Genomic DNA, 13010 nt, shown 5'->3' on the forward strand with positions numbered 1-13010 from the left:
AGATTTTGGGCGTAAAACTGCTGTATTTGTTCATAAAATGCTTCAGCGTAACAGACACACCTCACAGATGACCCCAGACTAGAACATCGTGTCTACACAGGAATGAAAGCGACTAAGGAACAAGTGGCTATTTGTAAGAAGGTAACAGAATCATTATCCTTCCTTTCAAAAGACAGCACCATATATACTCCCCCCTCCTCAGTTATAATTTTATTATTGTCTTCTCAAAGTTTTCATCCTTTGATTCTTTTCCCTTCTCTCTTTATGACAGGACAGACACACAAAGCAAGCAACAATGTAACTTCAGTGGTTCTTCACATTTTCCATTCCTTTGCAAATGGAACCAGGTTTTCAAAACTCAGGTTGACAGCAGAGGCTGGTGAGGATGTGTAGAAAGAGGAACACTCCTCCATTGTTGGTGGAATTGCAAGCTGGTACAACCATTCTGGAAATCAGTCTGGTGGTTCCTCCCTCAGAAAATTGGACATAGTACTACCTGAGGTACCAGCTATACCATTTCTGGGCATATACCCAAAAATGCTCCAACATATAAGAAGTACACATGCTCTACTCTGTTCATAGTAGCCTTATTTATAAAAGCAGAATCTGGAAACAACCCAGATGTCCTTAAACATGCATACAAAAAAAATGTGGCACATTTACACAATGGAGTACTACTTAGCTATTAAAAACAAGGACTTCATGAAACATATAGGCAAATGGATGGAACTAGAAAATATCACCGTGAGTGAGTAAACCCAATTATGAAAAAACACACCTGGGACTCACTCACTGATAAGTGGATATTAGCCCAAAAATTCAGATTTCCCAAGATACAATCCATATACCATATGAAGCTCCAGAAGGAGGAGTGCAGATACTTCAGTCCTTCTTAGACAGGGGAAACATATTCATAGGAGGAAATACAGAGATAAAGTGTGGAGCTGAGACTGAAGGAAAGGCTATCCAGAGACTGCCTCACCTGGAGATCCATCCTTTATGCAGCTACCAAATCCAGTCACTATTTCTGACACCAAAAAGAACTTGCTGATAGGAACCTGGTATGGCTGTCTCCGGAGAGTCTCTGCCAGAACCTTACTGATACAGATGAGGATGCTTGCAGCTAACCACTGGACTGAGAATGGGGGACCCATTGGAGGAGTTAGAAAAAGGACTGAAGGAGCTGAAGGGGCTTGCAACCCCATAAGAACAACAATACCAACAAACCAGAGCTTCTAGGGACTAAACCGCCATCCAAAGAGTACACCTGGACAGACCCATGGCTCCAGCTCCATATGTAGCAGAGGATGGCCTTGTTGGCCACTAATGGAAGGAGAAGGTCATGGTTCTGCCAAGGATTGACACCTCTATGTTGGAGGATGTCAGGGTGGGGGAGGTGGGAAGGGATGAGTGCATGTTTGGGTAACACCCTCATAGAAGAAGGGAGAAGAGGGTAGGATAGGAGTTCATGGGATGGGAAACCAGGAAAGGGGCTAACGTTTGAAATGTAAATAAATAAAAAAATATCCAGTAAAAAAATCAGGGACAGATTCATTGGATCCTTGCATTCATTGCTGTGGAGGATGCAGGCTGGTGTCTTCATCGTTAAAGAGAAGTTCCAAGACACATCTCTCTCCCCTAGTAAACATAGAGTCTATATTTAGAAGTACCCTTTGCATGCTATCTTTAGTAATATAAGCTTTCTAATTCACTATATGCAAAAAAATGGTGTAAAAATTGTTCTTAGTGCTCTGGACAACTCCAGTCTGCTCACCAAATGTTCTGTACCATATCTGAGCCATGCACTGACTCATACGAGCTATCTGTAAAGTCTGATCACTATGTAACTTAATATTTTAATGTTTGTCACACTAATTTTAATTTTTGATCCACGAAATTCTTTGTTCATTGCAAGTTTTGATTTTGAATCCATTTTTGCATTGTTCTAGGTAAATGGCTTGACTCATCATCACACCCAGAAATATTAGAGCCCAAATAAAAAAGTTCTTTATAGTTTTCTGGGAGTGTGAATGACAGCCCAGTATAATCCACTTATCATTTATGAGTCATTGCATCACCTCTCACGGCACATTCCATATATGATTTTATTCTCTGTGACTTACATTGACAAATATAAGAGTTAGTAGTATTTTAGACTTTGAAGCAGACTGGTAGAATATTTCTCTCCTTTTTCTTTTTTTCATAAGTAATATTTATTGACTATTTTCTTTATTTACATTTCAAATGTTATCCCCTTTCTCAGTTTCCCCTCTGGAAACCCTGTATCCCATCCCCCCTCCCCCTGCTTCTATGAAGGTGCACCCTCACCCACTCACCCACTCCCTACCACCTCCCCGCTCTGGCATTTCCCTACAAGTGATATAGAGCTTTTACAGGACCAAGTGCCTCTCCTCCCATTGATGCCCAACAAGGCCATCCTCTGCTACATATGCAGCTCTAGCCATGGGTCCCTCCATGTGTATTTTTTGCTTGGTGATTTTAATCCCTGTGGTCTCTGGGGGGGTGCGGTCTGGTAGGTTGATATTGTTATTATTCTTATGCTTTGCAAACCCCTTCATCTCCTTCAGTCCTTTCTCCACTCTTCCATTTGAGAACCTGTGCTCAGTCCAATGGTTGGCTGCGAGCATCCAAATCTGTATTTGTCAGGCCCTGGCAGACTCAGGAGACAGCTATTTCAGGTTCTTGCCAGCAAGCACATTTTGGCATCAGCAATAGTGTTTGGGTTTGGTATCTGTATATGGGATGGATCACCCTCCGTATATCCTCCCTTGATTATTTTGTTCTCCCTTCTAAGAGCGACTGAAACATACATACGTTGGTCTTCCTTCTTCTTGAGCTTCATGTGGTCTGTGAATTTTATTTGGGGATTCTGAACTTTTGTGCTAATAATCACTTACCAGTGAGTGCATAACATATTTTATCTTTTGTGATGGGTTATCTCACTCAGGACTATATTTTCCAGTTCCACCCATTTGTCTAAGAATTTAATGAAAACCCTGTTTTATTTTTATTTTTTAAAAGATTTATTTATTTATTTATTTATTTATTATGTATATAATGTTCTCCCTGCATGTATTCTTGTATGCCAGAAGAGGGCACCAGATCTCATTAAAGATGGCTATGAACCACCATGTGGTTGCTGGGAATTGAACTCAGGACAGCTGGAAGAACAGTCAGTGCTTTTAACCTCTAAGATATCCCTCCAACCCAAAGTCATTGTTTTTCATAGTTGAGTAGTACTCCTTTGTGCAAATGTACCACATTTTCTTTATCTATTTCTCTCTTGAACGACATCTGCATTTTTCCTAGCTTCTGGCTATTATAAATAAGGTTGTTATGAACCTTGTGGAGTGTGTGTCCTCGTTATATGTTGGAGTATCTTTTGGTTATATGCCTAGGAGTGGTAAAGCTGAGGAACCACCAGACTGATTTCTAGAGTGGTTGTACCACCTTGCCATCCCACCATCAATGGAGGAGTGTTCATCTTTCTCCAGATCCTTGCCAGTATTACCTGACACCTGAGTTTTTGGTCTTAGCCATTCTGACTAGTGTGAGGTAGAATCTCAGGGTTGTTTTAATTTGCATTTCCCTGATGACTAAGAATGTTCAACATTTCTTTAGTTACTTCTCAGTCATTCAATATTCCGCAGATGAGAATTCTTTGTTTAACCCTCTATTCCATTTTTAATAGGATTATTTGGCTCTCAGGAGTCTATCTTCTTGAGTTCTTTGTATATATTGAATCTATTTGATGTAGGATTAGTAAAAATCTTTTCCCAATCTGTTGGTTGCCGTTTTGTCCTAATGACAATGTTCTTTGTCTTACAAAAGGTTTGCAATTATATGAGGTCCCATTTGTTGATTCTTGATCTTAGAGCATAAGGCATTGGTGTTGTGTTCAGAAAAATTTCCCTAGTGACCATATTTTCGAGGCTTTTCCCTACTTTTTCTTCTATTAGTTTGAGTGTATCTGGCTTGATGTGGAGGTCCTTGATCCACTTGGACTTAACCTTTGTACAGGGCGATAAGAATGGATTGATTTGCATTCTTCTACATGTTGTCCTCTAGTTGATCATCACTATTTGTTGAAATGCTGTCTTTCTCTCTTTTTTAACATAATTTTAAATACCATGTTTCCTCTTAACTCCTCATCTCTAAAATCCCACAGATCACTTCTAAAACCAAAGAGGAAATCTGCTTTCTCTTTCCATTCTGTCTAAACTTGGAATTGGGTTTTAAATAGGAGTTGACATCTCTCTACTTGATATCTTTCTTCTTGACCATAGGTGTTCTCTAAGCATTGAATGTGCTGGGGTGCCTTTGTCATTATGTTATTTTAAGGCCAGTCCTGGACTATTACTAAATACATGATTAAAAACTTCACAACAAACTAATATTTTATCTTTATTCTTTCACTTTGAAAACCATATGGATTTTAACAAATCAGTTAATCAGAAAAAGGTATAATTTCCCCATTGGATGGAGTCCATTCTTATTAAATCAGACTATGGCCACCTACTCTTATTACTGGCACACTACATATTAGCAGACAGCCTTCTTTCACCTAGCATGTTAGGAGAGGTCTCTGTAGCTGTGAGAAGTCACTTGGGGACATAGATCTAGAAACAAAGGCATGGTGGGCACAGATACAGATTGTTTTTAAAACCTCATGGTACGATAGGCCTTCATCATAAGAAGACTGTATTTCTAGAAATAAATATCCAACCCGTCTCTACTCCTCTCACCTTGATTCTGACCTGAAAGCAATGCAGAAGAATATCTTTAGACAACCTGTCTCAAATACAGCTCTTGTTTCTAATATTAATACTAGCCCTATATACTGGCTGAAATAAAGAATTGTCCTCTGTCATAAGAGTATATATCAATGTAAAAATTGTACCCGGCTTTTATATTTACATGTTAACATTAGTTTTTTATACATTAGTTTTTATAAAAGGAAAAACAATAATTTTCAGTTGAGCCACAGTTACTTACATGTTTAAAAACTTTAGTAATTTGCATATCTCTAAGGAAACATAGTGATTGTATTGAAAATTATCAAAATGAAGGAAAATTAGCTTTGACTTTTCTGAAAAGGAAATTGAGAAGAGAGTATTTGCTAAGATCAATTACACAATAACAGCCTCCTTTAGATTGTTCCTCAGAGTATTAACACCATATTTACAATGCACTGGTTTATTGCCATTATTCAGCCTTGCATTTTTTATTTCAAAAATTACTATGAAAAAAGAAATGTGAAATTAGTACGGAAGGATAAGTATTTTCTTGCAATGGGTTTGGGATGACTGGTCATGCATTTACAAAATAGAAATTAAGAAACCTGTTGTCTAAATCAGACAACAGTCTATGCCATGGAGCAAATACCTCAATCATGGTGATTAAAAACAATTAGCCTGTGCAATGTTGCATACATGCATGCTTTGGGGCTGATCATTTGTTATTGGATACCAATTGGTGTGTCTCTCCAAGAAGAAGAATGCTTCACCCACTCCCAGCATTTCTTCTTTGCCTACAGTTCACTGTGTAGGTGAAGGATTGAAGTCTGATAGGCTCTCCTCTGTGTGCTTTGGCAAGTTTCTTGATGTTATTCCTGTTAATCTCACGTTTAAGCAATCCTGTTGGTGAGACTTAATGGATGAAGCTTCTGACAATACTAGGAGACACATACTATCACAACAAACTCCATATTTCTCATGATCAAAGAATCCTTCCACTTCCTTGTCTAAAGTATTCCTTGAGCTTTAGGTGTGGGACTTGTTCTGGGATCTGCAGCTCTGCATTTTGATTGGTTGTGGTTGGCTGTACAGACTTGGCTGGTTTTTTTGTAGGAATAAACAAGTATTAAATGATTAAAGAAAAAAGAGCCCATGATTTTGAAACAGAACAAGAAGGTTACATGTGGTGGTAAGAGTGGGGGTTGGAAAATAGAAAGAGAAGGGGGAAATGATCTAATTATAATCTCAAGGTAAAAGAAATAATTAAAATGCAGTGAGCCTATCTGTAGCATTAATATTTTAATAAAATTCCAGTTCAGGGTTACTACCCTCCTCAGCAACAATGGTTTATGTTCCCAAATGAAAGACACACACACACACACACACACACACACACACACACACACACACACACACAGCCTTTATATTTTCAAATGCCTTAAACAGCACAATACCTGGCTGACTGCCTAACCTCCATGCTGTCAGAATCTACTTCCCACTGATAATGTTGAGTTGCTCTTTTCTAATTCTATGTTCCATCTTGCCTGTTGTAAACCTAATTGAGTAGCTCTTGGGCTTCATTAACTTGGCCCCTTCACATGGCAGTTCTGCTTCTCTGTTGTACACTCTTTCCAGATTTGGCATCTCCATTCTTTCCTGCTTCTCTATGGTCTCAAACCCTCAATTCCTAAATCCCACCTCTCTTTCCTCCCCAGCTATTTCCTGCTGACATCTTTATTGATCAGAGTTAACGGGGAGTAGGTTCTCAGAAGCTATACCCAGACCCCCTCATATAAGCTAATTGGGGAACCCCCCTCATATAAGTTAATTGAGGGACCCCATTAACACTAGAATACAAACAGCTACATCTATGAGATCTAATATAAAGGGAAAATAATGATAAATGCATTGCACTTAGCTTTTTATGACAGCAAAAAATAGTATTGACTTAAAAAATTCTCCAACTGTTATGCAAAAAAGGAATAGCTATTTACCTTATAAAAATAATTTGAAGGTTAAAAAGAGAAAACAGACTAAAGATTTGACAGTTATAAAAAGCACAGGCATATATTTCTAAAACAAACATTTTCATTGTTTCAAAATATATGATATTTAGTTATGATTTTATTATCTCTTGTATATGTGTGTTTTGCCTGTATGCATATCTTCATACCACATGGTCTTTGTTTGTTTGTTTGTTTGTTTGTCTTCTGGGAGAACAATGTCTGACTTGACCTTTGGAACTGGAGTTACACAGGATTGTGACTTGCTCTATGGTGCTAGGAGTTGAATCCTAGTCCTCGGGAAGAGCACTTGTTGTGATGCTCTTGACTGCTGAGGCATCTCTGCAACCACACGATTCTGTTCTTCTAGTTCATGCCCATCTATAAATATCACAGCACAAAAGGGATCTCTACCATCTGTGTGAGTGCTGATGTTTGAACTTCTCCAGACACAATGGCCACTGATCAGGTTCAAGGTGCTTTGTGCAATTTATTAAGGGAGGACTCAGAATTAATGTGGCCACTTTTGTCACTATTTTACTTTTAAGATTTTATTTTGAAAGGTGGTGTTAGAAATTAGAAAAGATAATTTAAAGACTTAGTTTTACATAATACTGAGTACCATATAAGGAACAAAATACAAAATTTGTTGCTTGGAGGTTGTGGCTTCTCCAGGGAAGCCCTGAGAATCTGGGAAGATCTCACTCTTTTTGAAGGGAGCTGTCACCTTCCAGGAGAAAAGTTCAAACTTGGTTTGCTCTTTCTCCTTCCTTTCATTTAGCTAATCTCTTCATGTCCATGTATGAGAAACTTGTCTAACCTTTCTCCTTCTGTGTCTTCTGGTAGATCAGCTCAAGGAATGATTTACTTACAGGAATGTAATTGTTAATTTGCAGAACTCGTGGGCAGAGGTGGGCACCTTTAATCACTGACCTTGTTAAGACTTAGTGGGAAACAGGGGAAGCTGCCTCTGAATGATGGCAGTGTCATTCCTAGCTGTTGTTGATGATAATCCTTCTCTTTAGATGTCTCAAGAATTCAAGAGTTCTGTGCAGCCCAGGACAGAAAGCCAGAGAGTCTTAAATTAAAGGAAGCCCATATAGTGTCTCCACTGTGCCTTTCACAGGAAAAGAGGATTTTAAAATCACAGGCACCTAGAACCTACCCAGGAAGGGAAAGGAAAGGAGAGCTTTGCATAGCATGATAACAATAATCTTTTTTCCTTGAAACAAACCAATAAATGCTTACTAATGCTATCATAAATATTCTTCTTTTCTAGGGGATAGCCCCAGTTCCCCTCCCCAGCTGCTACATATCTAGTTTGAAAGTCCTGATACTCTGTATTTCTTCCCCATCTCATCACATATCAGTACAGACCACCTTCCCCCCTCCTCCTCTCTCCCTCCCAGATACCTCTTTTCCTTTACTTCCCAAAGTTACTTTTCCCCTTTTAGTAGGACTATAGCATCCACACTTTGGTGTAAACTTCTTTCTTGGTTTTCATATGGTCTGTGTGTTGCGCTGTGGGTATTCCGAGCTTCTTTTTGGTTAATATTCACTTAGCAGTGAGTACATACCATGTGTGTTCTTTTGTGACTGGGTTACCTCACTCAAGATATTTTCAAGTTCCATTCATTTGCCTGCGAATTTCCTGAAGTCATTGTTCTTACTTTAGTATAAAATAAGTGTCTGCACAAATGTTTTAAACATGTGTGTAAGTGATCTTATATAAGTTCTACTTCCCAGCTACATAACAGTTTTCCTGACCCACTATCATTTCCATTTCTTTTTCTACTTAATCTACCTTGATCTATGCTTATTTTACTGAAATGTATAACAGACTCAAAAGTTTGGCATTTCCAAGTACGGGACTCTCTGTGACTGTTACACATGGTATCTTATTGACTTAGATAAAGTTCTTCATTTAACACATGGATAAAAAATGCTCTACAGACTCGTCTTTCAGTGCAGAAAACTAAATTACCAACTACTGCCTAAAAGCACAGAAAACAACTTCAAGCAAACCAATGTTTCCCTGTCCGGCAGATGAGGAACTGGGTACTCAAAATCTTGGACTCTACTCAGGTATGTATTAGAAAATGTGGAGGAGAAAAGGATTGACCATTGTTTTTGACAGTACTCCAGGTAGTTCTAAAGAAGGCATATCTTAAGCATCACTAGGATTACAGTTCATGCAAAGCTCAGTGAAGGTTAATTTGACTGTCAACTTGATCCAATTGAGATATGACCAAAAGGTAGGAAAGCACTCCTCTGTGTGTGTGTGTGTCTGCTAGGATGTTACTGGTGTAGATAGATGAAGGCCATGGGGCAGTGAATCCTTTGATGGATTCCCAACATGATAGCATTATGAAGACAAGGTGAGAGAGGAGGTCTTTTTGCAGGAAATAGTTCATTATGGATTTGCTTTTGGATTGTGTCTTCCCCTAAACCCTCAAGCATGCTTTCCGTAAGCTTCCTGTCTGCTTTGTCAAACTCTGCCTTCAATGACAGACTTAAACCTCTGAGGCAATGAGTCAGAGTAAATATTTCTATCAAATATTTTATCAGAATATCACAGAGGTGTTTGATGGGAATATAAAAATTACTTTAAAACATCAGAAAATTCATAAAATCTAATGTTCTGATATCTATGGTAAGTTAGAATCAGTGAGCCAAAAGGGAAATATAGTGTAGATATTTATATGAGGGCAGCTTGAATTTTGAGAAGATCTTACAAATAATTACATTTTCACTGAACAAACTAAGCAAATATATAAGAGATGTAGTGTTGCTGAAAAATGAAGAAAACTGAGAAATCTTTAGATTTATTTAGTTCTACATAAATAAATGCAGGCAATGGTCAGCTACCTCTCCATCCTGAGAGGGCATGTACCTTGGGGATATGTAGGATGAGACCCAGGTATGGGGAGAAACCGTGAGAATAAAAGGTATTTTATGGACTGCTTACTTTTACTCTGCTTTGTCAATTCCATATTCCAAAGAGTTAGCAATGAGACCTCAAATTTGTACTCATGAGATCATTAGTGTTCATTTTGCCTTCTTGGCCCTCTTTACAAAAAATAGCCACCTCTCAGGCTGTAGAGATGACTCAGTAGTTAAGACCCCTGACTGCTCTTCCAGAGGTCCTGATCAATTCCCAGCAACCACATGGTTGCTCACAACCATCTGTTATGGGATCCAATGCCCTTTTCTGGTGTGTCTGAAAACGGCTACAGTAAACACCTTCTTATACATAAAATAAATAATTCTTAAAAGAAATAGAAAAAAAGGACCTTTAAAAAATAAACTGTCTCAGGGAAACAAACAGAAAAAGCTTGGTCAGTCCTTTACTATCAACCAAGTTAAAGACATTGTATTGAACACACACACACACACACACACACACACACACACACACACACACACACATGAACACACAGAGAGAAAGATAGGAAAAGAAAGAGAATATGAAAAGATGAAGCATGAATAATAAACACAAAATGAAACTCAGCAAAATTGCGGATTTGGAGAGGAAATGGCCATAGATGGAAAAGATAAACGAAAGGAAAGAGGGGGTGACAAAAGGAGGGAGAGCAGGTGAGTATTTAAGGATGCAGACTCACAGAAAGTCAGGAATATTTTGCAATAGCAATAGAACAGGGACATCAAGAAAGGAGCATTAAAAATCGGAAACAAACGCTTCTCCATTGCCACACTGAGCAATGCCAAAGATAAGAAAGAGAATTATTGTAGAACTAACAATCAGAGCAAAGAATGAAGAGCACAGAATCCTTCACTGCAGGGAGCTTCAGAGTAGGATAGGCTGCTGTGCTGAAAATGAGCCAGAAATGACAGAAGAGAGTGGGTGCAAATGTAGTTTAATCAATCAAGTACTGAACATTTAAATAAAGGCGTGCACATATCACATACCAAGTTCGTGGGTACAAGTGCATTCACCCATGTCTTGTGTACTTTGTCCCTCTTTATTTTGACTCCTTTATTGTTATTATTGAGTCTGTTGATGTTGGGAGATATTAAGGAATATTGATTGTCACTTCCTGTTATTTTCGTTGTTAGAGGTGGAATTATGTTTTTTCCTCCATTTTTATTAAATTGGGTATTTCTTATTTACATTTCAAATGTTATTCCCTTTCCCAGTTTCCAGGCAAACATCCCCCTAACTCCTCCCCCTCCCCTTCTATATGGGTGTTCCCTTCCCCATCCTCTTCCCATTACCGCCCTTCCCCCAACTATCCAGTTCACTGGGGATTCTGTCTTGGCAGGACCAAGGGCTTCCCCTACCACTGGTGCCTTTACTAGGCTATTCATTGCTACCTGTGCAGTCTGAGCCCAGGGTAGTCTTTGACTAGTTGACTCTTCTTATAAAGATTTATTGACATTCACAGTGACTAAATGTAAACAGTATACAAGAGCCTACAATTAGCTTCTCATGAATACAATCGATAGGATGCTAATTATTAAAAAAGAGAAAACTTTGCATCAAAATAGACCAAGACCTGGCAATGGCATCTCTAGAATTTATTTAAAGAAAAAAAGGATTCTAATTTTACTTCTTTGGATCCACTTGTCAGACTGAAAGGACTAGCCAAGTCTCATTAGCCAGTCATAACAGAGAATTAAAAAGAAAGGAGAACAGAGAGAATGATGAGTAAGAATGCACTTCCAAATTATTTAATGAACTCTTGAGATTAAATACATCATATATCCAACTTAGTTACAGCATTTTCCTGCATCAGAATGTGTGTTTATGGAACTCAATTTTATATATATATATATATATATATATATATATATATATATATATATATCCACAAATAAAAGTATCACAGGATTTAATATTTTCAATTGTAAATTATCAATTCATTGATGATAAACTTTGCTGAGATTAAAAATTAAAATCTAGATATTATTAACTTTTTATCTTTTATAAGCTCATGCTTTAAACCTCCTTTTGAAATTTCAACTGATATATGAACATAAATTATAGAAGAAGGTAGGAGGCACAGCTCACAGAAAGCAGTAGAAGATTTAGAATTGTTAAATACAAGGACTCTTTTCTTTTAAGGGAAGGAAATGACTGAACCCTGTTCATCAGGACGGCTGGAACAGATGCTATTTAGCAACCTGCTGATCTTTTGTTTTTCTTCACTTGAATCTCCCAAACTCTGAGCATTGTTTATGCTCTAATTGTGAGCTTTGTCTCTCTGTGAATAAAAGCCATCCATATGAAAGAGGCCCCATGTACTTTGTCTTCCCAATTGATAGAATACAACTGTATACTTACTGTAAATCATCCCATCCCTTACCTTGAACACAATTGATTTATCTGTGAATAAGAACCCATTCATATGATCAGAGATGCTTTGGTAAAGAGATAAACTTTGCAGCAGATTTTCTACGTAGCCATGTCTACAAGAAAATTTTTTTTCTAAAGTGTTACTTTTTTTAAATGTGTAAGAAAACTAAACCACTTGGTCATATTTTATGCCTTTTTTTGAACATGATGCTTACAGAAACCCCAACACAGCACCCCCACATGCATGTACACATGCGTATATATGATATGTATATATACACACTTTTACTCATAATCTCTACACACATAAAAGCAAACACACATAAACACATATGCATCAAGCAAATATGAAAGGTCAAAATGAAGCTTAGTGAAAAAGAAGAGAGAGAAGGAAAGAAGAAAGTGAGACGAAGTGTTTCAGAAGAAGAAAATAAAGGAAGTAAAAAAGGGTTCTGTTACTAGGTGGGATTTGAGGCTACTGGCCTTTACAGGTGTGCAGGTTGAGCTTCAAGGGTCATCAGCGTTGGCAGGGATAGTGGCAAATCTACCACACCTTATATAAAGGAAATCCCAGTGTTCAGCTCCCAGTTTCTGAATTCCCAGAGACTGAAATGATCTCTGTTCCTATGTCTGGCTTTATTTTTGTAAACCCTATAATTTAATTTCTATGCACCTACATGGTTTTAAATTATTATTCATTTTAATTAACATTAATCCATCGATATTTGCAAGAGTATGACCTGACTTTGCTGTAAGAACCACATTCTGACTAAATTTGAGGAAATTATATCCTGTACTCTGTACAAAACTTCCTCTGGCATTTTCCATCTTTAGTGTGGTTTATGTTCAGTGGAGGATGCTGAAAAGTCTCACAGCAAAATCTGGAGATGACAGAGATGCTAATCATACAGATTGAACCATTGGATGGATATC

Source organism: Rattus norvegicus, chromosome 1 (assembly GCF_036323735.1).
Source record: "Rattus norvegicus strain BN/NHsdMcwi chromosome 1, GRCr8, whole genome shotgun sequence".
NCBI lineage: Eukaryota > Metazoa > Chordata > Mammalia > Rodentia > Muridae > Rattus > Rattus norvegicus.